The sequence below is a fragment of the Martes martes genome (genome assembly GCF_963455335.1).
Source record: "Martes martes genome assembly, chromosome: 18".
In the NCBI taxonomy this organism is placed as follows: Eukaryota; Metazoa; Chordata; class Mammalia; order Carnivora; family Mustelidae; genus Martes; species Martes martes.
Window position 1 is genome coordinate 15,570,765 of NC_137906.1, and position 22,710 is coordinate 15,593,474.

Sequence of the window (22,710 nt, forward strand, 5' to 3'; positions counted from 1 at the left end):
TCTCTGCCTACTTGTGATCTCTGTCTGTCAAATGAATAAATAAAATCTTTAAAAAAATAAAAATAAAAAATAAAAATACAGAACTGCAAGCACCGTGCACGCGGCTGCCCTCACTTAGATGCGCAAACCCAGACACCAGACGGGACCGGCCGCGCACGCGCAGAGCGGAGCGCAGGGCTGCAGCGACGCAACACGCTGCCGCAGATCGCCGGGCTCAGGTGCGGGTCCGCTCATGCGCAGAGCCGGGCGCAGGCCGCCGGACAGACGGCTGGGACGGAGGAGAAGCTGCGGGCACCGGCAGAACGTGGTGCCGGAGCCGCACAGCGTCCGCGGCGGCCGTGGGGGTGGGGGAAGCCGGCGCACGCGTGAAGCCGCACAGCAGGGCTGCTCAGAGACGTTAGGGGACGGAGAGCGAGGCCTGCGCGCCCGCGCGCCAGCACGGAGACACCGGTGGCAGCGGAATACGATGGTGGTCGGGAGGGCTGAGAGGGGGGCCCTTTGTAGGCGGAAACCCAGGTACAGCGTGTGCCTCCTAACTGGGCGGGCCAAGAGCCCTCGACTTGAGTTGCCCGGTGCACGCGGGGGCTCCGCGAGAGACAGCATCCCCGGAGAGGCGAGGAGGACGGCACTGCGCAGGCGCAATGTGGCGGCAGGCCCGGCGCATGCGCGGACTGTAGGCCCGCCACGGAGGCCGGCCCTCGGTCCACCGGCGTGTTGCCAGTCTCGGGCGCCCGTTCCGCTTCCGCAGGTATTTACTGGTGTGTGCCGCAAGGCCGCCCCGGCCAGGAGCCTGCGTCCAGAGCCGGCCCCGCCTTTGAGCCTCAGGGTCCGCGCAGGCCTATGACGCCATGTGGAGGCGACGGGAAGCCCCCGCGTCCCTGCCCTGTCACCTCGCGAGAAGGGGACTCCCGCTTCCCGCGAACGTGGCGCGCGTCTGGGGGCGCGCCCAGCTGTCGGGCGGTGGCCGCCAGCGCCTTCCCCTCACCTGCCGTCCCCGCCGGAGAGCGGCCTGAGCTTTCCCGGAGGGGCGGGGAACGGGCGGGGGCCGCGGTGGGGGCGGCCGTCTGCGTGTTCAGAGAGGGGATGGGCGGCCTTCCACCCCAGGTTCTCCCCAGCGTTCCCCTCACATTGTGCTCACGTTCCCCTCAGGTTCTCTTCCGCGTTCCCCTCACATTCTCCTCACGTTCCCTTAAGTTCCGCTCACATTCTCCTCACGTTCCCCTCACGTACCCCCCACGTCCCCCTCACGTTCCCCCTACGTTCCCCTCACGTTGCCATCACCTCCCCCTCACGTTCTCAGGTCCTCTTCACGTTCCCCTCACGTCCACTTCACATTCCCTTCACATCCCCCTCACGTGGCCAACACATTCCCCTCATGTTCCCTTCCTGTCGCTATCACGTCCTTCTCACGTCCCCATCATGTTCCTCATCACGTTCCACTTACGTGGACATCACGTTGCCCCCATGTTCCCCTCATGTCGCCATCACGTCCCCGTCACGTTCCCCTCACACCCCCTCACCACGGTCCTCTGGGGGCCTGTCCCATGTGGGGGTCTTGGAATTCGATTTAATGACCAGTCCTTACGAGCCGCTTGGTTGGGAGAAGTATGTCCTCATTCTATTTTGTGGTGTGTTCTAGTCGCAAGCGTAGATGAGCGTTCCAAAGGACCCTTTCTTCACCCTTTTATCGTTGTACCCAGGCCTTCTGAAACGGCGGACCTGCGCAAACCGCGTGCGGCCCTCGGCATGCTGCTCACCGCCTCCCCCAGAGAGCTGTTGTCACCGGTGAGCCCCGGGGTCGGGGTCGCAGGTGAGCGCGGGGTTTGTTACCTTTTTGTCTCCATTATGGCCTCTGAAGGGGTAATGGGAGTTGGCGGGTCGCGGCAGACGGACATGCTCCGTATATGACAGGTGTCAAAGTAGTGAGACTGTTCTTTTGTATCCCCTGTAAGAGGAGCGAGGTGTCAGAGGCCACACCTTCCGACAGAGTCCGGGCACCAGTGAATGAGGGCCATGTGCTGCCTGGGCCAGGACCTCCAGCCCCAGCTCGCCTGCAGGGACCGGTGTCCCTGTGATGCAGATCTGCCCAGCTGCTGGGCTCCCCATCATTGCCGGGATCCCCCCATCACTATTGCTGTGCTCCCCCCCATTGCCTTGTTCCCCCTCATTGCCTGGCGTCCCCCCATGGCCGTGCTCTCCCTCATCACCCGGCTCCCCCACGTTGCATCCCCCTCTCCGCCCCCCCTCCCCCCACCGTGGCCTTGCCCCCCCCCCCATCACGGGGCTCCCTCCTCATCGCTTTGCTCTCCCCTCATTGCATTGCTCCCCCCATCACCCGGCTCCCATCTCTCTGGTGACCTTTTGTGGTCTCTCTCGGTCTTCCCTCTGCACTGTGCGCTGCACCTCATACGGCATCTCTCTGTACCCTTTCCTGGTCCTGGAGAGGGCATGGATCTCTCCTCTGTGGGCACACTGTGCCCCAGTTACTGAGGCCATTCTGTGTGTGTGTGTGTGTGTGTACGCTGTGTCTCATCTATACTCCAGCCTCTGTTCACCCAGTGCCCGGAGCTCACAGACGTAGTAAACACCTGTTGCCTGACGAGCTGAGTGGATGAGGGGATGAGTGTAGTTTTCTGAGGTTTTGTCGTGCTCAGTACAGGAAATAGCAGCAAAGCAGGCAACTGCAGAGAAGGAAGTGGCTGTTGGTGTTGTCCAGATAGCCTTCAAGACCATAGACACACACACAGCAAAGGTGTGACTCGGTTGGTGGTGCTGCTGCAGAGGAGGGGAGTTACTTGATAAAGAAACGGTATTTACATCTTTTTCAAGATCAGCTCTGTTGAGGTATAACTTACGCAGCCACTTTATGTGTACATTTTGATGAACTCCGGCACTTGGGAGCACCCATGGAACCACGACTGCAGTTGAGATCTGGAACTTCTCCCTCACCAGAGATGTTCCCATGAGCTCCTTCCCAACCAGTCCCTCATGCCTCAGTCCCGGTGCCTCCGATTCTCTTGCTCTCTCTGTGGAGATTTGTCCTGTGGTTTGTGCACCTGCTGCACAGGGAGCCAATGACTGAGACTCTGGCTTTGAAGCACAGCAAGCTTTATTATCGGAAGGGAAGGAGTCATTCCCAAAGCTGCTTTGCTTTGTTGAATCTAGGGGTAGTTTACATATGATTGGTTGGGAATGTGAGTATGTGAAGGGAATTTTATGGGTTTCTTGAAACTTGAGGGGGCAGTCTTTTTTTATTTTTTTTAAGATTTTATTTATTTATTTGACAGAGTGAGAGAGTACAAGCAGGCAGAGCAGTAGGCAGAGTGAGAGGGAGAAGCAGACTCCCTGCCGAGCGGGAAACCTGACGTGGGACTCGATCCCAGAATCCTGGGATCATGACCTGCGCCCAAGGCAGACGCTTAACCAACTGAGCCCCCCAGATGCCCTGAGGGGGCAGTTTTGAAACCACTGATGGTAAACATTCTTTCAGACAGTGAGGCGCCATCTGGGAGTGGTATACATCAGATAGTTTTAAGAAAAATGTTATCATCTGTTTTTTATCAGATTTATATAATCAGTTGCAAACAAGGGTTAGAGTGACAGGGACAAAGTCAATGATAAGTCATGCACAGGGCGTAAGGAAACACAAAAGAACAGAACATGGGGCTAGGTTAATAAGACAACTATAGTACAACTTAACGATTTCAGAACAGGTCCCAGAACCAAGTGTCTGGCCTTACTGTAATTTCAAATACATGGACTCCTACAGCAGGTACTGGTTTTTGGTTTATTCGCTCAGCACGTCTCTGGTATTAACTGGTCCCTTTATATTGCTAAGTGCTGTTAGGCAAGTGTTGTAGCCTTCCTGCTGATGAGCATATGGGTGTTTCACATTTGGGCTGTGAACACTCCTGTTCAGGCCTTTGTGTGGACGTATGTGTTCTTTTCTTTTGGGCAAATTATTTGCAGGGGAAGCCACCTTGTCGTATGGTGAGTCTGTGTGTAGCATCTTAAGCTTCCAACTTGTTTCTGTTATTGATAAATTGGACTTCACTACAGTGTAAAGGGGCTCACTATAATAAGATGCCACTAGACCACACAGCACAGATAGGGATGTGGAGTGTAAAATGGTAGTGCCACTCTGGGAAAAGTTCTGGCAATTTCTTACAGAATAAAGTACCTACCTACCTTGTGAGTCGGTAATTCTACTCGTAGGTATTTAGCCACGTCTGAAAAGGACTTGTACAAAAATGTTTACAACAACTTTGTTCATGGGGCGCCTGGGTGGCTCAGTGGGTTAAGCCTCTGCCTTCGGCTCAGGTCATGATCTCAGGGTCCTGGAATCAAGCCCCGCATCAGGCTCTCTGCTTGGTGGGGAGTCTGCTTCCCTCTCTCTCTCTCTGTCTACTTGTGATCTCTGTCAAATGAATAAATAAAATCTTAAAAAAAAAAAACTTTGTTTATAATAACCAAACTTGGAAACAGCCCCTGTGCCCATGTAGAGAATGGCCGAATTGTGTTCTATCCATACAGCGGGTGGTTATTCAGCAGTAGAAGGAAAAGAGCTACTGATATGCAGAATGCAGTCTTAAAGGAGGACATCACATGTGATACCAGTTACATAAATCTGACCAAAGAACTCTGGTGGGTAAGATTCAGGAAAACTGAACAGGTTGACAATAGGATATTTCAAGTATTTGTTCTAGTAATTCTAAAAGGCTTTGGAAATCCTAGCACGTACCTATAGTTAGCCATACTTGCTAGTGTGTCCACTGTGTTTTGATTTTATTTCAGCTTGTTGGAGTCACCCTGATGATCTTGTGCACCAAGCGTGCTCAGACTGTGTGGACAGGTTACTTGATAATGAGAATCGTGGAGAGTCATTACCTCTTAGGAGATATTTGGTGGACTCCACATCTTAACATGTGTGTGAGGTTCGTGGGTGAGAAATGAGGAAGGGGCACTGGTCTTGGGGAGCAGATGAGGGGCAACTCCCAGAAGTGACCTCACCCCAGTGTGACAGTGATGGGGGTTTACTCGTGCTGGGAGTGGTGCCTGGGGCTGGGGAAACCACAGGACCACCTCTAGCTCCTACAGACCCTTTGTGCAGATGGAAGAATGGCCAGAAAATGCGTGTTCACTCCAGGCAGGTGTGCCCCACTGGGCAAGACAGGGTTCGTCCTTAGAGGTGGAGGCAGACCAATAAATGGGTACACAAAGATTGGGAATGGTTTCAGTTAGCACAGAGACCTAAGGAACGGAGCTGGTGACAAATGGCTGGTGTGGCATGATGGCTGTGACCGGGAAGCTTAAAAGATACAAACCCGTTTGGTGTCGTGGATGGTTGTTAATGTCTTCAGTTTTTCCCATTTTTGCTTTAGTTCATTCTGGGTCTCTTTTGCTTTTTTGTGGTTGTTTGATGGGATCATTTTGAACTGGATCAGGCTGGCCAGGGACTAGTCCTACCCAAGTGATGCTTGTTGGTTGGGTAGGGTGTAAGAGCACAGGAGTCTGCTCTTCTGCCGCTGATGGAAGTGCCAGTCCCCCTTTGATCCCACTCACAGTCCTGGTGTTTTTGTTTGTTTGTTTGTTTGTTTGTTTATTTATTACTACTTTTTAATTGTTTTTTATTTTTTAAAAAAGCTTTCTGTGTTCTTTTTTTAGATTTTATTCATTTATTTGACAGAGATCACAAGTAGGCAGAGAGAGAGGAAGGGAAGCAGGTTTCCTGCTGAGCAGAGAGCCCGATGCGGGGCTCCATCCCAGGACCCTGGGATCATGACCTGAGCTGAAGGCAGAGGCTTTAACCCACTGAGCCACCCAGGCGCCCCACTTTTAAATTATTTTTTAAAGATTTTATTTATTTTTGGATGTGCATGCAAGAGAGAACTAGCATAAGTAGGAGGAGGGGCACAGGCAGAAGGAGAGGGAGAGGGAGAAGCAGACTCCCCCTTGACAAGGAGCCTGACCTGAGGCTCGGACCGTGGGATCATGACCTGAGCCAAAGGCAGATGCTTAACCAGCTGAGTACCCCAGGCGCTCTCAGCCCTGCATTCTTGATGAAGGGGAATACCAGCTTCACTCATTGCCCCGAACCTGCAGGTCTGCTTGGGCAGTAGAGAGGTGGGCTGCAGGTGCGACTGCAGTGTCCCAGGGAGCCCCGAGTCCCTCCATGAGCTTAAGGAGGATTTTCTTTCTTCTTTTTTTCTTTTAGAGACGGAGGTAGGGGAAGGAGGGGCGGGGAGGGGGGAATCTTAAGCAAGCTTCATGCTCAGTACAGAGCCCAAAGTAGGGCTCTATCTCATAAACCCGAGATCATGACCTGAGCCTAAATCAGCGGTCAAATGCTTAACCAAATGAGCCACTCAGGCACCCCAAGGAGAACATTTTCTCAGCAGAGCTCACTACAAATCAACAGAAATGGAGTATGGTGGGGATACCTTGACATTAAAATATATGGAGAAATGCTCTAGTGTTCACTTAGGATGTTTTGGAAAGAAATCAGGTGATCTCTTGTAGCATAGGTCAGGGTATCTTGGTGAAGAAAGAATCATCATGGGGCCTTTTGACACTCAGGGTTGTGTAAATCGTATGTTACACTGCACGTTGGTTCTTGCCATTCTCTGTAGGTAGACTGCAAAACCCCTTTCCCTTCTGTTCCCCTGCTCTCTGATTTGGGAGTTTTTCTTGCAGAGGATAGGGATCCTGCAGTGTCTGGGAAAAGAAACTGGACCATGCATAGGACATTGGCCAGTGGTCCTGCATAGTAGAGATGCTCCCCTGGGCACAAGGTTGCCTTCAGTGACACGAGGCAACCAAGCTGAAAATGAGTTTCTGCCATTTTTTTTCAGTCTAAAAGGCCTCCACTGAGTGAGGATTCAGAAACATGCATGGATGTGGCCACCTGGCCTCCTCAGGGGTGCTGATGGCTGAGGGGGTCCACAGAGGCACAGGTATGTTGCTGCACAGACATTCCCAGTCCCTGCCGCCCACATTCCTGCACAGGCTGTGCTCACATTGCATGCCCTCGGCTTTCTTTCCACACCCTGAGAATCATCCCAAGGTCTTATCCCATGTCTAGACTCAGGAATGCTAAGATGAAACCACAGCCCTACACACATTCCTCCTCCCTTTGGAGGGGCTGACTTCTTCGATACCAAGCAGAGTGCTGGCCACAGCAGTCAGGCATGTCTGGACGTGGCCAGAGTCAGGCCACAAGTCCCTGCACCTCAGCATGCAGACTTACAGGACCCAAAGTCCTGCCCAAATCTTGTATATGTATTCCAAGTCTTCTCTCCAAATCGGAAGATTAGCTTTTTTTTTTTTTTTTTTTTTTTTAACAGGCAGAGATCACAAGCAGGCAGAGAGATAGAGGGGAAGCAGGCTCCCCGCTGAGCAGAGAGCCCAATGCGGGGCTGCATCCCAGGACCCTGAGATCATGACCAGAGCTGAAGGCAGAGGCTTAATCCACTGAGCCACCCAGGCACCCCGGAAGATTAATTTTAATATGAAATGATGACCAGCAATTTGAAAACTAGACAGAGGCCCCTCTGAAAAGGCTGTAATCTTGGCGATGCCAACACCAAAAAGGGACCTGGTCAGATAGAGTAGCTATCGTCGCTCCTTGTCCACTCTGTGTGACCTGCTCCCTTGGAAGGACAGCATTCCTGCACATGCTCTAATGAGTCAGAGTGGCCTCTGCTGACCAGAGGCTCCAGCTGCTTGGGAGGGAGGGGAAGAGCACCCTGTAGCTGCTCTCCCAGGATGGCCCATGGGCACAGGGTCCCTATATGGTATTATGTTGGGGTTTGTGTTCAGCCACCTCCCATAAGGGTTAGCTTGAAAAAACGTTCAGTAGGTACTCTGGGCACCTATGTTTTATCCCACCCCACGTGCACAAGCAGCGGGAGCTTGCTGGTGCCCTCTTGACCAGAATCTCCAAAGGGGGTCCCTCTTGTGGCACCACTGACCTTGCTGTTTCCAGACATCTTGACACATTGACCTCCTTGCTTTCCCTGGTCCCTGACCGTAGGATCCTGGAAGTGCATGGATTAACACAGAGCAGCTGCAGAAGGACAGGACTGCAGGCCTCAGAGCCAAGCCTGGTATCAGTAGATGGCCAAGAGAAGGCCCAGCTATGCTGGGTCTATGCTGAGTGTATGCTGAGCCCTAACATTGTTGGGGAGGGTTACACCAGCACAAGTGACCCCCCCACCCTAAAAGAAATGGACCTGCACCCAGCACGTCTCCACAATTTGTTCCTTTATCCCATCAATCAATGAAGTGTCTGTCTTCACTGGGATATGGTGAAAACTTCACTGCATTCCCATCAGGCACCTTCTGGGTCCTGGGATGAGGCCAGAATCAGCCCTGCAGGGAGGGCTGGGCTCTCAAGCCAAGGCCAGGAACTCAGTCTCTCACCCCTGGGGAGCCTACTTGAGGGGTCTTCTTGTCTCCATTCCTGAAAAGAGTGAATCTGTGCCATCAGATCTCACAGGGTCCCCAGTAAAGTCTAAACTTCAGGGTGGACAGAGTCTTACAGTGGCTAGACACGTCCTCTCTTGGGAGATGGAGGATGGGAAGTGACCCTTGGGAGAGCATTGCTTTCAGCTGCCCAGAACACTAGCCTGGGCTCCATTCTCTGCTCCCTGTCAGTGTGGGTCATTCTGGGCCTCTGAGGGTCCCAAGGGCAGTATGGTGTCCCTTTCAGAGATGTGCCAGGATCCCAGACCCAGGAGGGCCACCCCAGTCTCCAGGGCTGCAACCATCTGCCCTGGCCTCATCACCTCACTTGCAAATGGGCTTCACTCTCTGTCATGCCTGGGCTTTCAGAGAAGGCACTGACTGTCTCGTGTACACGGGACTCCCTCCAGAAGTAAACACTGTGCATGAGAACTTGAAAATGTCCCAAGGAAACCCTGTGAAAGCGAAGCAGTGCCTCTGGCCGCAGTAAGCCTGCCCTGGGTCCTTCCCTGCAGTCCTCAGTAAGAGAAAGCTGCAGTCGTCGTCAGCCTGGTATTGGGTCTCTGCAGCACTGCCCCCACCCCACCCAGGGCCTGGGGGCTTGGTTCTGAGGGAAGGATGGGAAGGATGAGAAGGGAAGTTTGAGGCAGATGCAGAGGGGAGGAAGGGGGCCTCACAGCCCCCATTTCCTTCTGTGATCATCACTGCAGATCATCCACAGTCAGAGGCCACATGTCTGATTGGAGCAGATATAAGGGTGAAAGTGTCTCTTCAGATAAACAACATTTAATAACATCTTCACATTTGTATTCACATCACCACCACTGCTAACAGAGGTGACCCCCTGCCCAGCAAGGAGGCCCACCTGGGTGGCGTTCCAGGAGTCACATCATGGCCCTGGAGCCAGGCAGGCTTCCCCTCTGGGTCCTGGGCACCGGTCACCCATCATGAAAGGAAGGTGAGGGTGGGCTTCTGACGTCTTTTCTCTACCATGTTAGAATTCTAATTTTTTTAAAAATTTTATTTATTTATTTGCCAAAGAGTGAGAGGGAACACAGGCAGGGGGAGGGGCAGAGGGAGAAGCAGGCTTCTCGCCAAACAGGGAGCCTGATGCAGGGCTTGATCTCGGGACCTTGAGATCATGGCCCAAGCCTAAGGCAGATGTGTCACTGGCTGAGTCACACAGGCGCCCCCACCATGTTAGAATTCTAAAAGATGGGACATTTTCTGTATTTAGGCAGCTCTCCAGGACTTTTGTGTGCCCTCAACTTTAGTCAACTTTGTAACTGGAAAAGTTCTTACTCTGAGGTGGCTGGTATTCTCCTTTCATGTAGGATCCTGCTCCCAACCCCTGATCCTGATGAAAATTATTAAATTTTATTTTATTTAAAATACATTTATTCCTGGTGCACCTGGGTGGCTCAGTTGGTTCAGTGTCCAACTCTTGATTTTGGTTCAGGTCACGATCTCAGGGTCGTGGGGTCAGATCTCACGGTGGGCTCCATGCTCAGCACGAAGTCGGCTTGAGATACTCTCTCTCCCCCTGCCATTCCCCCCTGTGCTTGTGCATGCACCATCTCTCTCTCTCTCTCACTCTGTATGTGTCTCTAAAAGAAATAAATCTTGGAAATACATTTATTTCTTCATTGTGACAGTAACAGGAGGAATATTTTTCCAAAAACTAGAAGGATCTGACAGTTAATTTTAAAAGCTGGTGAAAATAGGTAATAAATAAGGAGCAAACATACTTTACATATATTTTTTACTTAAAATCTGTAACTGTGCATTAATTTTTAACTAAGTTTATTGAGATACACTTTTCACACAGTGAAACCTTCAGGTTTTGACACCTCATGTTGGTAAGTTTTGACAAATGTAGAACATTGGTCAAGGTACGTAACAGTTCTATTGTTCCAGAAAGTCCCCTCTTGCCTTGCTGGTCAGTACCCTGCCCAGAGGCCACCGCACCGCTGGCCACCATCCCCAGGTGGCCAGTTCTAGCTCCAGTTGCCACTCTGGATGTTTCTCTACAGGGTTGAGGGCTCTGAGTAAGTGCCGGTCTCTGGACTTGGTTTTTAGTCCCCGGTTTTAGTATAAACCACCTTCTTAATTTGTCTTCCTGAGATGCACAGTTTCAGTATTTTTCCTCAAGTGGACTGAGAAACTGAGTGCATTTGTAAAGAAATTGAAGACCAGAATTCTTCCAAATATTCAAAAAAATTATTTTCTGTTTAAGAGTTGCCTTGTCTATACCTAATTCAAAATCAGTTTTTTTAAAACAACTTCAGGGGCACTTGTGGCTATGTGGGTTAAAGCCTCTGCCTTCGGCTGGGGTCATGATCCCAGGGTCCTGGGATGGAGCCCCACATTGGGCTCTGTGCTCAGTGGGGAGCCTGCTTCCCCCCCTCTCTCTCTCTGTCTGCCTCTCTGCCTACTTGTGATCTCTGTCAAATAAATAAATAAATCTTTAAAAAAATAAATAAAACAACTTCAACTTGCCTTTATCTTGATTCTCTAAATCGTTTATCTTAATCTTCATAGAAACAGTTTTCTTTGATTTTACATTAACAGGTAGTTGGTTTACATAATCAAACAAGCTATGTGCTAGGGAGAATGTGAACAAGTGGCATAAAGAGGTTTAGGAGCAAACCGAGGTGTCCCAGCCATGGTCACAGTGAAAGTGGTCTGCTGCTTTTCGCTGAGCCTGCAACCACGTGGGTGGTAGAGCAGAGGTGGGACTGTTGCAGGTGCTTACGTACAAACCCATGCAGATGGACGAGAATAGACATGGACGTGGTGCTGCTCCCCGCAGTGTCTATTGTCAGCATGTTTCCGGATGGTTTTCCAGTCTCATAAATGGAGGTCGTGTACGTGGAGTTGACATTATTGCTGGTTGGAGGGAACAGCCTGTGTGCACAACTGCAGGTGGGGGACCCCAGCAGGCCACTCAGAGCTCACTGAGAGCTGACATACTCATGACTGTGGTTCATTTCAGCAAAAGGATACAGGTTAAAATAACCCAACGAGAAGGTCCAGAGTCCAGACTCAGAGCTCCCAGCCGTCTGTGGGCAGTGCTCCTTCCTGGCATCCATAGTCTTTCCTGGGTCTCCGTCATCTGCTGCTCTTGTGCCTGACCTGTCTCCAGCCCCTCTGGAGGGTGCCTCAAAACCCCCATCCCAAGTCACAGACTTCCTCGTGGGGCCCAGGGGCCTCAGGCAAACAAAGGCATTGTGGGGCTTAGCCATCCCCCCTCAGGATCTGAGGGCAAGGCCAAGTCTGTCTTTGGACAAGGTTAAATTCTTTACCATACAGTCCTATACAAATGCTTTCTTCCCCCAGAAAATGGAATCACACCATACATTTTATTTTGAAACCTCCTTTTTCTGTTTTCTACCTGGATCCCTTTCCTTGGTCCAGAGGATGTTTTTGGGCATCATCATCTTAAAGATTCATGGCATGACAGCTTTGTTCACCTAGGCTGTCTCGAATTTTCCATCACTGTCTGCTCACTCTGGCAGCTTTTTAGGAAGAGAATGTGGATACTGGCAAGTGAATGTGGATGGGTGTCAGTCTGGGGTTTCAGTAGCAGACTCTGATCTGAGGAATTTTTGAAAGGGATATAAAGGGCACGTTCCCTGGGAGACATGGTGTTGAGGAGGGGGTAGTGACGGGCTCCATCTCATGAAGGAGCTCTGGAGACTGCAGGTCACAGCTCACAGGTGTCACTATCTAATGGCAAGGGTGTTCAGGTTCATAACCTTCCTGTCAATGACCAGTTAAGGGTTGTAATTCCCAGACAGTTCCATCTCTCCAGGAGTTCAGGGGAAGGGGGTTCTTGTGGCCATAGGGCAGCCCTCTGTTAAATATTTAGAAGCTGGATGTTGGGAGTGAAAGACCTGGAGCTTAGATAATATAAAAACGGTAGATGGACAGCTAGAAATGCAGGTAGAACATGGATGGCATCTACTGCAATTAGATCCAAAGAGAACATGACATTCAGAGGGCCACAAGTACTTATCTCCTAGTGGAATCCCCTAACCTCAAGTCCTAGTGGGGTGAGCACCTAAACCAGAAGCAGAAGCTCAGGGACCACCTGCCAGCACCCCTGTAGCCCTGGGCCAGGTTTGGTTTGGTGTTGGCCTCTGACGCCCTGGGCAGGGATGCTGGGGAAGTGTCTTTACTCCGTTAGATCCCACACAAGCTCAGATTTTCCCCAGGGACTGTTAATAGACAAGTAGAACATGGTGGCAAAGATGATGTGACTGCTGCCTACAGGAGTACCCTTCCACCCACTGGATTCTCTGTCCGCCCCACCCGCCCTATCTCCATCCACTCTATTTGCCCCTCCTGTCCAATTTGGCATAAGGTTATTTGAGCAAAAGACTCTTGGAAAACAGCAGGCACAAGAAGAACAGTCTTACCTCTCTTTCCTTTCTGAGAGCAAGAGACAGTCCTGGGGAAAGGTACCACCCCTGCCCCAGGAGAAAGGCAGTGGCCTTGCCAAGGGGATGGGAGTCCGGGCTAAGAGAGTTCTGAGACCTTATTACAGTAACTCCTATCCAGGTGTTTTGGATACTTTCCCACAGTTTCCTCTTTGTGCACACTAACATGAAACATCTTGGTTTTGCCGTTTCTCTGGGTCTTCATTCTTAGGAGGGCTCCCACATTATGGAAAACTTGTATTAAGTAAACTAGTGCGTCTCCCTTCCCCCCACTCCCTGCTAATTCTCAGGCCAGGCTGGAGACCTCGAGAGGGTTGAGTGCTTTTCCTCTGTATATCCTCCGTCCCAGAACAGCTTCGGCAGGAAATGGGGACTGGAGGACTGTGAGCGAGTGATCCGTGACCACAGCATTCTCATTCCTCCCGCAGCCCCGCCCCGGGGAGCCTGTGAGTCTTACCTTCTGGCATGTGTGCTTTTGCTCACTGTGTTCTTTAGTCCATAGGCCGGGTTCTCAGAACACCTACGTTTATTTGTCCCTGAAGGTGGCCTTCTACCTCAGAACAGGACCCCATGGAGAAAACAGGAAGGATTCATATACCCAGTTAAAATACTGCACAAGCAGTAGGCAAAGAACAGAGCAGTGATGTGATGAGACCATATATTCAATAATTACATAAAAAATTTAGGACCCTCAGGGCACCTGGGTGGCTCAGTCCTTTAAGCATCTGCCTTTGGCTCAGGTCATGATCTCAGCATCCTGGGGGCGAGCCCCACATTGGGCTTCCTGCTCAGTGGGGAGCCTGTTCCTCCCCAACTCGTGCTCTCTCTTTCTCTCTCTTTCTTGCTCTCTCTCAAATAAATAAAATCTTTTAAAAAAATTTAGGACCCTTAATGAGTAAAGAGCTTTGAGAGAGAAAATTCCGACAGACAGTGACATAGAAAGACGCGGACAGTGCCTCACACATGAGGGAACGTAAATGACCACTTGGCCTGAGAGAAGGTTCCCCTGCACAAGCCATCAAATAAATGCAGATTGAAACAAGATTTCTTTTTCTCTTATCAGGGGGGCAGAGATTAAAACATCATAATATCCCCTGTTGACAGGGGAGACTGGGAGGGATGCAGATGTGCATCCTGTCTGCACCACAGGCCTCAGAAGGCGCTCACCTTTGTGGATCTGAGACCCTTTGTCTTGCAGAGAAACATCAAGCCTTGTCCAAAAATAAGAGAAAAGCATCTCTAGTTCTTGTTATGGCCTTTCCAGAAAATACCGTAGGGCTTTATATTCATGGAATTGCTTCAGTTGCTTCTCTCCTTTGTCCCCCTCTCTGCACGAGGGGATCCCGTGGAGGCTGTCTCTTGTGTCCCTTTTCTCCCTGCTCCTCTGGGGAAGCTGGGTGGATGTGGGCACCGGGCTCAGTCTTTACCGTGCAGACTTAGCCTGTCTGTCCCCCAGCCCATCACGACCTCACTCGTCATGAGAACGGGGCCGTCGCCCTGAGCCCTTCCTGGGGCCTGGGGTCAGCGGTGGGGAAGGTGCTGAAATGTGTGCTTGCCAGCGCTGCCCTTTATGTGTTTCCGTTCAGCCCTAGTGCAAGGCTTCAGTTCTTGAAATCCTTTGTTTCAAGGATTTGGTGTGTTGTACATCAGAACCATCCTGAAGTTAGCAGAAAGCCCGACTCTCACAAAGGAAAAACCAGGTGAAGAAAAAACCACTCTCCCAGGCTGCAGGGAGAGTGCTTTTGAGAAGTTCTGATCTACAAATATGAGCAGAGCAATGGCTTCTCAGCAACCCCAGCGCAGGGCGTTGGTCCATATCTTGGGGGAGATGCTGCCAGGCTGTGCCAATGCCCTGTTTCTCCTCAGATCTTTGCCTTGTAGCCGGAAACAATTATTATGGTGGTGTTTGTCTAGTGGTGACATTTTACTTCCTTCGTCCCATCCACGTTTACTAATGAGAGCTTTTCTGTAGGAAGACGCTGTTCTTTCGTTCACATTTATGTATCTATTTGGGTATTTATATCAGCATGGACTCCTAGATGTTTTTTGGTCTATGGGTGATTATCTAACACTGTCCTTATTAATTAATTCAGAACATATGCAAAACCGTTAGTTTTTCCTCAGATCATTCTAGCTTTGGTCATTTGGAGCTATTTCAAACTCCTTGATACTTATTGGTGAACTCCTCAAAGCCAGCCTTCTTCTCGGACCTCCTGTGGGCAAGAGGAAGGAGGTGTGGGGACAGATCCCCCAGGGCAGAGTGAGTGTCCAGACCGCTGGTCCCTGCAGAGGTGATTTATTGCATAGACACCAAAATCCACAGATAAACACTGATGGTAACAATCACAGTAAAAATGACCATTTATTGAGTGTGTCAAACGGTTTGGGTACATTTTCTTATTAAATCCTCATTATAAACCTAAGGTCTTAGTTTCACTATCCTCATTTTATACATGAGGAAACCGAGTCTAGGAGCTTTAAGACTTTGGCCGGGCTCATCCAGCTGAAGAAAAAGAGGGTTTTCCGGAGCACATGTCCATTCATTGTTGCTGTGCGTTCTCGCTCCGACCGGAATTGGGGTCAGTGAGGATGATGCCTTGTTCACGTGTGTCCTTTCCAAAGGCTCTCCTCTTTGTAGGGCTGGAGCAGCTGATAAAAAAAGGATCTCTCTGTTTAGGCACTGGCTCCTCACTCCCAGTGGAGCTCCAGGACCTAAAAATACCCACATGTTTTCTGTTTTATACGGAAAAAAATATGCAGTTTATTTTGTAATGTTTACTATTTCTGAAAGCCTGAATTTTTTCCACATGTATTTTTAAAATGTCTTTGGAGGTGTCCTTGGAGGAAGACACAATGCAGGTTTCACAAGGGTTCCTCCGCTCTCTAATCCAGAGCTTCAGGGAACAACTGTTAGAGACCAGATCTACTTGACCAAGAGATGGATTTTCAGGAAGCCTCCCAGTTCCAGATCAGAGGAAGAACAGCTCCCAAAGGGCCCTGGGACCTTGGGGCCCAGGCCTCTGCATGGGCTGTCCCTGTGCAGGAAGGGGCGCATAATCCCATGGCCAGAGGCTGACTGTGGGAGCCCAGGCCTCAGTGGTCCTGAGGGGTGAGCGAGAGGTGGTAGTCGTTCAGCATCACGCTGGCTGCTGCCGAGCACGATCTTCGTGGAAGGAAGGGAGGTATTTCGCTAGGCCTTTGTTTATGCTTCTTTGCTCCTGTAGTGAGTGTGGTGGGGAACTCAGTTGTTTCTTGGGCTCCCCACGAGACGGCAGGCTAGGATGGTCACGGGCGGCTGGTGGTGCTCGGTGCTGTTCCCTGCCTTTCCTTCTCGCTGGGACACTGGAAGGTTCAGAAATACATAAAGAACAAGTGAAGTGGGGCGCCTGGGTGGCTCAGTGGGTTAAGCCTCTGCCTTCGGCTCAGGTCATGATCTCAGGGTCCTGGGATCGAGCCCCGCATTGGGCTCTCTGCTCAGCAGGGAGCCTGCTTCTCCCTCTGTCTGTCTGTCTGTCTGCCTCTCTGCCTACTTGTGATCTGTCTCTGTCAAATATATAAATAAAATCCTTAAAAAAGGAGATTCCTTTAAAAAAAATGAAGTAAAAAGAGACACAAATTGCCTGTAGCACAGGAAGCTGGAACATGGCTGAGAGTCACAGACCACAGGGGTATTTCTAGTGAGCAAAGAACAGTGGGACTGTGGGTGGGTGTGGGTGTGTGGATGGTGGAAGAGGATCCCTGCCCATTCCAGGGACTGCAGAGGGCAGGGCTGCCTGGATGTCTTCCCCTGTGGCCACCATGGGGGGGCCCTTCCTGTCAGGACCTCTCCTGCCACGGGGTTGGCACCAGCCGACCTGAGCAGAAGGGTCTGGGGCATAGAGCCAGAGGTGGGCAGAGGCAGGAAGTAAGGGGGAACTATGCGGTGAGAACGGTGGCAACAAAATGTGTAGAATGAACACGTGTCCTATAGAAAGTCAGTAGTAATTTGGAAAATGTGGTAGGGCCAAACTGAGACCGGATCTCAGTAATAACAACTCAGGAGTTATTTGGAAAGGCAGAGGCGTAATGTGGAAAATGCTCACAGTCTCACTGAGGTTATTAAAACAGTCTGAGTGAAGGAGAAACACTATCTCCTGAAGGCAAAGACAGACTAGCGGGTGGATTAATTCTGGGTTTGAAAGATTCCATATAAGTCAGAACAAAATGATACCTAGATCTTCTAAACCTGCTAATGTGATTCAGAGCTTATGTGGAGGAATCAGTGAACACGGAGAACCACAAGCGTCCCAAGGGAAGAACAGCTAGCACAGAGATTGTTTATCAGGTCTTAAACCAGAGTACAAAGTGACGGTCACTCAGAATGGGTGCAAGAGGCATCGTCTGTGTCAGTGGAAGAGCACAGATCAGTCTGAGAAGAATCCAAATTCGTGTAATAATCTACTAAATGCTAATGGTATCATCAGTAGTCAATGAAGGGTATTCAGTCAGTGATAAGGGGCCAAGAAATAAGCTACATACATTAAAATTAGATGTTCTTATATCCCCTTAGAATATAATCAATTCTAGACAGATTTGATTTCCAAATAAAACCACAAAAGAAGACTAAACAGGAATGTTTATCACCTCTAAGGTAAAAATTACATTCTTCAGAAAAATATGTAAGAAAGCACACAAAAAGTAGAATTGGCATTGAAATTATAATTTAAGACAACAAAGATGAAAAACGGAAGGGTAGTTATAAAAATGTTTAGATATACTCCCATCATATATAAGAATTTCTTTTTTTTTCATATATAAGAATTTCTAAAAAATGATTATCATATCAAATGAAAAATGGGCAAAAGATGTAAGGCAAACAATAATAGTAAACATGGAAAAATGCATCATTATTGATCACATTGATAAAGCAGGTTTAGATCAGAAATTGTTACTGATTTTAAGAGGATTATAGGCAGTGTTGGTAAGTGAGGCATTTCCAAGTTCTTCTGGTGATGGTGGTGTGGGAAGATACAAATTTTCTTCATCCTTAATTAAGGAAAGATGCTGAGTTGACCCCTCTTATTCTGCTTCCCTTTCTCGTTCAGTCCCTTCCTAAAGGATTCAAGGCCACTGTCTCTGGGGGCTGAGCTCAGGGGCCAGGGCAGGACAAGGGGGTGTCCAGTGGGAGTGTGGCCAGTGTGGTGGGTGATCGCTCACAGCTGCCGTGGTCGAGGCAGTGTGGGGGCACCCTGAGGGATGGGCTTGAATACCATCTTCGCTGAAATAAACAAGGACTTTTTGGCCTGACAGCTCCTTCCAGTGCTGGATCTGAAAAAGATGAGCAGGGACTCTCAGACTGTGCGAGTGATGGGAACACGTCAGATACCACAGAAGCCTGTGCGAGGGTCCCGTCTGCCAGTTGCAGGACAAGTGCAGCATCAGAACAAGTAAAATTTGGGACAGATTGAATGTAATAGAAGCCACACATCAAACTGTTGTAAAGAAATCCACAAATAAGTTCAGAGTTCCATGAGAAATGGAAGCTTTCAGTAGAAAATCAGTGCAGAAGCCTGGTGCACACCGGTGTAATCAAGTGATGAAAAGGAACATTGTCAGCAAAGGGACAGATGGCCACCTGATGTGTGTGTGGACAGTCCCTTGCGTAGCCTTCCTGTCCGAGATGCATCTAACCCCGAGGAGACATCAGACAGACCCAGATGGACAGATGCTGCACAGAGCAGCGCACCGAGATCACGAGAGTCAAGATGGGACTGAGCGCTCCGCCTGACCCGGGAAAGGGTGAAGACGCTGCAACGAGGTCCAGACTGGACCCTTCTGCTCTAACAGTGACATTGGACCAGTAGCAAGACCTGGGAGGAGCTGAGGGTTAGGTTAATGCGGTGCACCTGGCTTTGATGTGGTTTGATGTGGATGGCTGGGCCGTCCTGACGCAGCACAGTGCCCTGGCTTGTGGGAAACTTGGGAGTGATGGAGCCTCCCAGTCAGCAATTTATTTTTAGAGCAGTCAGAAAAAATCCTTGCACTGCACTTGCAACTTCTGCTTTGGTTCGAGCTTTGTCACACACATAGGCACACACGTGTGTGCACACGCACACATGCACACACGCACACACATGCTCTTTGGCCTAGCCGCTCTACTTCCAGAGGCTGTCCTAGGACAGTAACTAGAGTCCCTGTCCGAGCACTGTGCCACGAGCTTTAATTCATTAGAGTGAAACACAGGAGACCCGGTGAGGGCCTGCCAGCAAGGAGCTGCACCCTGACACAATCCTGGTCAATATCATCTTGTCATCAAGACTCACGTCTGTGAAGGATATTTGATGACAGTGGAATGTGTTCATGATGTGATGCATCTACAAGTTTGTAGACAGGTATAGGAGAATATTCCAGTTCAGACAAATGTGCAGAAAAACCTGGGAGGTTCAGGAAAGCAGGCAGACTTTGGATGACATCAGGCACACACAAGGAGGGGGATGGAGGAGGGGGAGGGGGCTTATGGCTCATTTAGGAAGCACACCTTTCTGCCTTATGGCTGGGCCTTCTCTTGGGAATCGGCTCAAATGCAGAGCCTAGTGACTTTTGGACCCTCATAAGCCAGCCTGCGCTGGGCAGACTCTGAGGGCCCAGCACGAAGGGCAGGGAGCCTTCCAAGGACATAGCTCTGGGGTCACCCTGTGGCCTCTGGGCTGCAGCTGGGGCACTCAGGGAGTGTTCCCCAGGTTGGACCATGGGCTCCCTAACCTCCATGCTGCTCCTTCCCTGTGCAGCCACCCTCTAGAAGGATGGTCCTCTTCCCCTGACTCCCTCTGTGGAAGGGAACAGCCTCAGTGCAGGCCCAGGCTCTGGGGGTGGGGGAGTTCCAGGCACAGCTAGCCCACCTTGAGCATTAGGCTCAGCCAGCAGCCCACGCAGGGCCACGTTGACAGGTGCTGCGGACAGGTCCCTGCTGTGGACAGGTGTGTCCACCCTGATTAGCGTCTGTGTCACCAGCCCAGCATGTTTTGGGCCCTGCCTGCCTGTCACTCGCCAGGCATTGGAGACATGAAGATTCTATAACGGGAAGGTAGTTGTCAGGCTCCCTTACACCCCAACGCCCGGATCTCCTGACAAGGATTGTAATGGAGACCTGGTTTGCAAGGATATCAGCCCCATTCTTTGGTGGCTGTGGTGCGTCTTCCTGGGGTCTTGGTTCAGTGTGTGTGTGGGGGGACTGGAGGGAGGATTCAGATGCCAGAGAAGCAGCCCCACGGTGGTCTGGGCTTCCACAGCCTCAAGGGTCAGGGCTACAGCAGGGCAGCACCCACGGGCCTGGGTGCAAGAGTTCAGAACCCAGCACTCCCTCCTCCATGCCTAAGCTTGTAAGTTCGTGGGATCTTTTTATTTCTTCATCTGAGTGTGAAGTACATGAGTGTTTTCAGCTATGAAGCTTTTATCTGTGTGAGCTACACTTCGATAAAAATGTGTATTTAGAGGAAAAAATGAAAGTACACTGACAGTGGGAGCTTAAGTCACTGCTGGTATGAGGCCCATGTGACAGTCCCTTTCTTGCTCTAGGGTTCCATTTTTACAACTGCCAAGTGCAGAAGGCCACATAGAATCTGCTGTGATTCTGACACAGTGAGGACACCCCATTTACCCCAGTACCTCTGACGTGGGAGCTACCAGTGCACACCGTTCCAGGAGCCTGGGGAGAGCAGGGTCACCCCAAACAGCACCCCACCTGGGTAGAGGGCTGCCCTGTACAGTGAGTGGGCTGGCAGGTGTAAGGAGCCTCTGGGCTCTGGCCTACAGGTGTTAATCCAAAGGCAGCTCTGCACGAATGCCAAGCATCAGGCCTGGAGAACAGAGAGGACTGGTTTCCCCTGCAGCCTGATTACATAGGAATGTTCCCTCCACCGCCGGCCCTGCGGAAGTGTCTTCCCTGCATTATTAGCCACTCCTTCGGTTTTCCTCATTTTGTGCATGACAAGAGGGTGCCTCAGAACCAGAGATGTTGCCAGGGCTCCCTCAGAGGGCTGGGACCATCTCAGGCTCACGTGCATGGACACAGCAGCATTCCCACCCTGTGTCCATTTGCATCTGGCCAGCAAGATCCCTGTCCACAGGCATCTTCACCATGACCTTGACCTCAGGGCCCTGTGGCCCTCAGCAGCCTGACTTAGTCCCCATGACTCATGGAGCACACAGACTCCCACTTCCTTTGGCTTGTCTAGAGTCAGCCCTTCTGTCTGATCTCATTTTCCACTTGGAGGGAGTAGGGCAGAGGGCCTCCAAGTGAGCCCTCCACTGCTGGGGATGGGGTGGGGTGGCTTGGGAGGGCCAGTCTGGGGTGAGACCATAACCCTCACCTAAGAGCACCTGGGGCATCTGTGCCTCTGGTTCCTGTTTCCAGTCAGACCCCTCCTTGTAGCTGAGAAGGAGCCGCTGACCTCTGGTGCAGGAAATCTCTTAATATTAGAGAAGCACTCAGACAACCTGTATCTGGTTGTGCTCTACAGACTCAAATTCTGTCCTCTTGCTCACCTTGCAGATGTCCCCATGCCGGGCGGGCCCAGGGCCCGTGGGTGAGGACAGCCTGCTCTCCCAGGGTGAGGAGGTAAGCTGCTCAGCCTCACGGAGGTGGCCCTGGTGCCAGCCACAGTCCCTAGCATCCCACACCAACACCATCATGGCTTCATTCCCTTTCCCGGCTCGTCCTTCACTCTAACAGCATTCTTGAGGTGTAGTTCATGTAGCACACAAGTCGCCGCTTTGGTTTCCCTGTGCTCATACATGCACGCGAGCATCACCACACTTCATTGTGGGCCATTTTCACCCCAGAGAGACACCTGTATGCCTTCGCTCACCCCATAATGACAATCATGTTGCAGCTGGCCGGCTCCAGTGGGAGCCACCTCCGGCATGGTTCCTGGTGCCACAGGCCCCCACCCACTCTTGCTGGAGCCCTGGCTTAGCGGTGGGGTTCTCCTTGTCCAGCTCCTGATGCAGAATGGCTGCTTGCAGGCAGGAGTGTGGGACTGGGGCCATGTGGATGTAAGTACAAATCCAGCAGCCCTCATTGTAATCACTGGAGTGTTATCTGACCGGAGGTCCCAAGGTCATGGCGCATGTGGCCTTGAACCCTCCCAGGGTGGGTGCAGGCACTTGACCTAGCATGGGGCCCCAAGGACCTGACCCCCATTAAAATAGTTAGTATGGGCCAGTGTGAATCAAAGAGGCCCTCGAGGACTGAGACTTCGGGCAAGTGAAGGCAGTTATTCCACTGGACAGGCGCTGTGGGCATTCCTCAGCTAGGTCCACGGTGAAGCTCGGCTCCCAGTAGTACTAAATCCACTGACTCTGGCTGACAGGAGCCCGTGTGGACTTTGCTGTTACGGATCTGACTGACTGGTTTTGTGCGGGGGCCCATTTCGGCCACTGTGTGTGTGTGCCCTCACCCTGGCAGCCGTCTTGGCCTCTGTTCACTGCTGGCGGCTTCTCTGTCCTTGGGGATGAGACTGCAGGGCCGCTGACCTGCCCTGAGCAGACGGTGGGGTCTGGGCATGCAGGACGCAGGGGCTCAGAGCCGTCCTTGCCCCTTCATGCAGGAGCTAGCTATGGCTCCGGACAGGGAGGCACACAGAGACTTCTGTTGGCCCGGCAACAGCTCCGCCCCCTCAAACAGAAGGGACCCTCACGTAAGGCCGAGAAAGCACTTTCTGGGTCCCTCCGAGGCAACTTCAGGCTACAAAGAGGTGCCCAAGGGAGACATGGCCCCACCCGCCCTGGTTCTCCAGGGCACTCAGGCAAGCCTTGGCTTCTCTGG

The 22,710-nt window shown here is 51.2% G+C and overlaps 1 long non-coding RNA gene across 1 annotated transcript; it reads left to right on the forward strand.

Annotated features, from left to right (window-relative positions):
- Positions 1-200: 200 nt before the first annotated feature.
- Positions 201-20,378, forward strand: LOC308359780. Its single transcript, XR_013968453.1, has 4 exons — positions 201-748; positions 1,701-1,810; positions 6,852-6,953; positions 18,195-20,378. It is a non-coding gene; the product is annotated as an uncharacterized lncRNA (long non-coding RNA).
- The last annotated feature ends 2,332 nt before the right edge of the window (positions 20,379-22,710 follow it).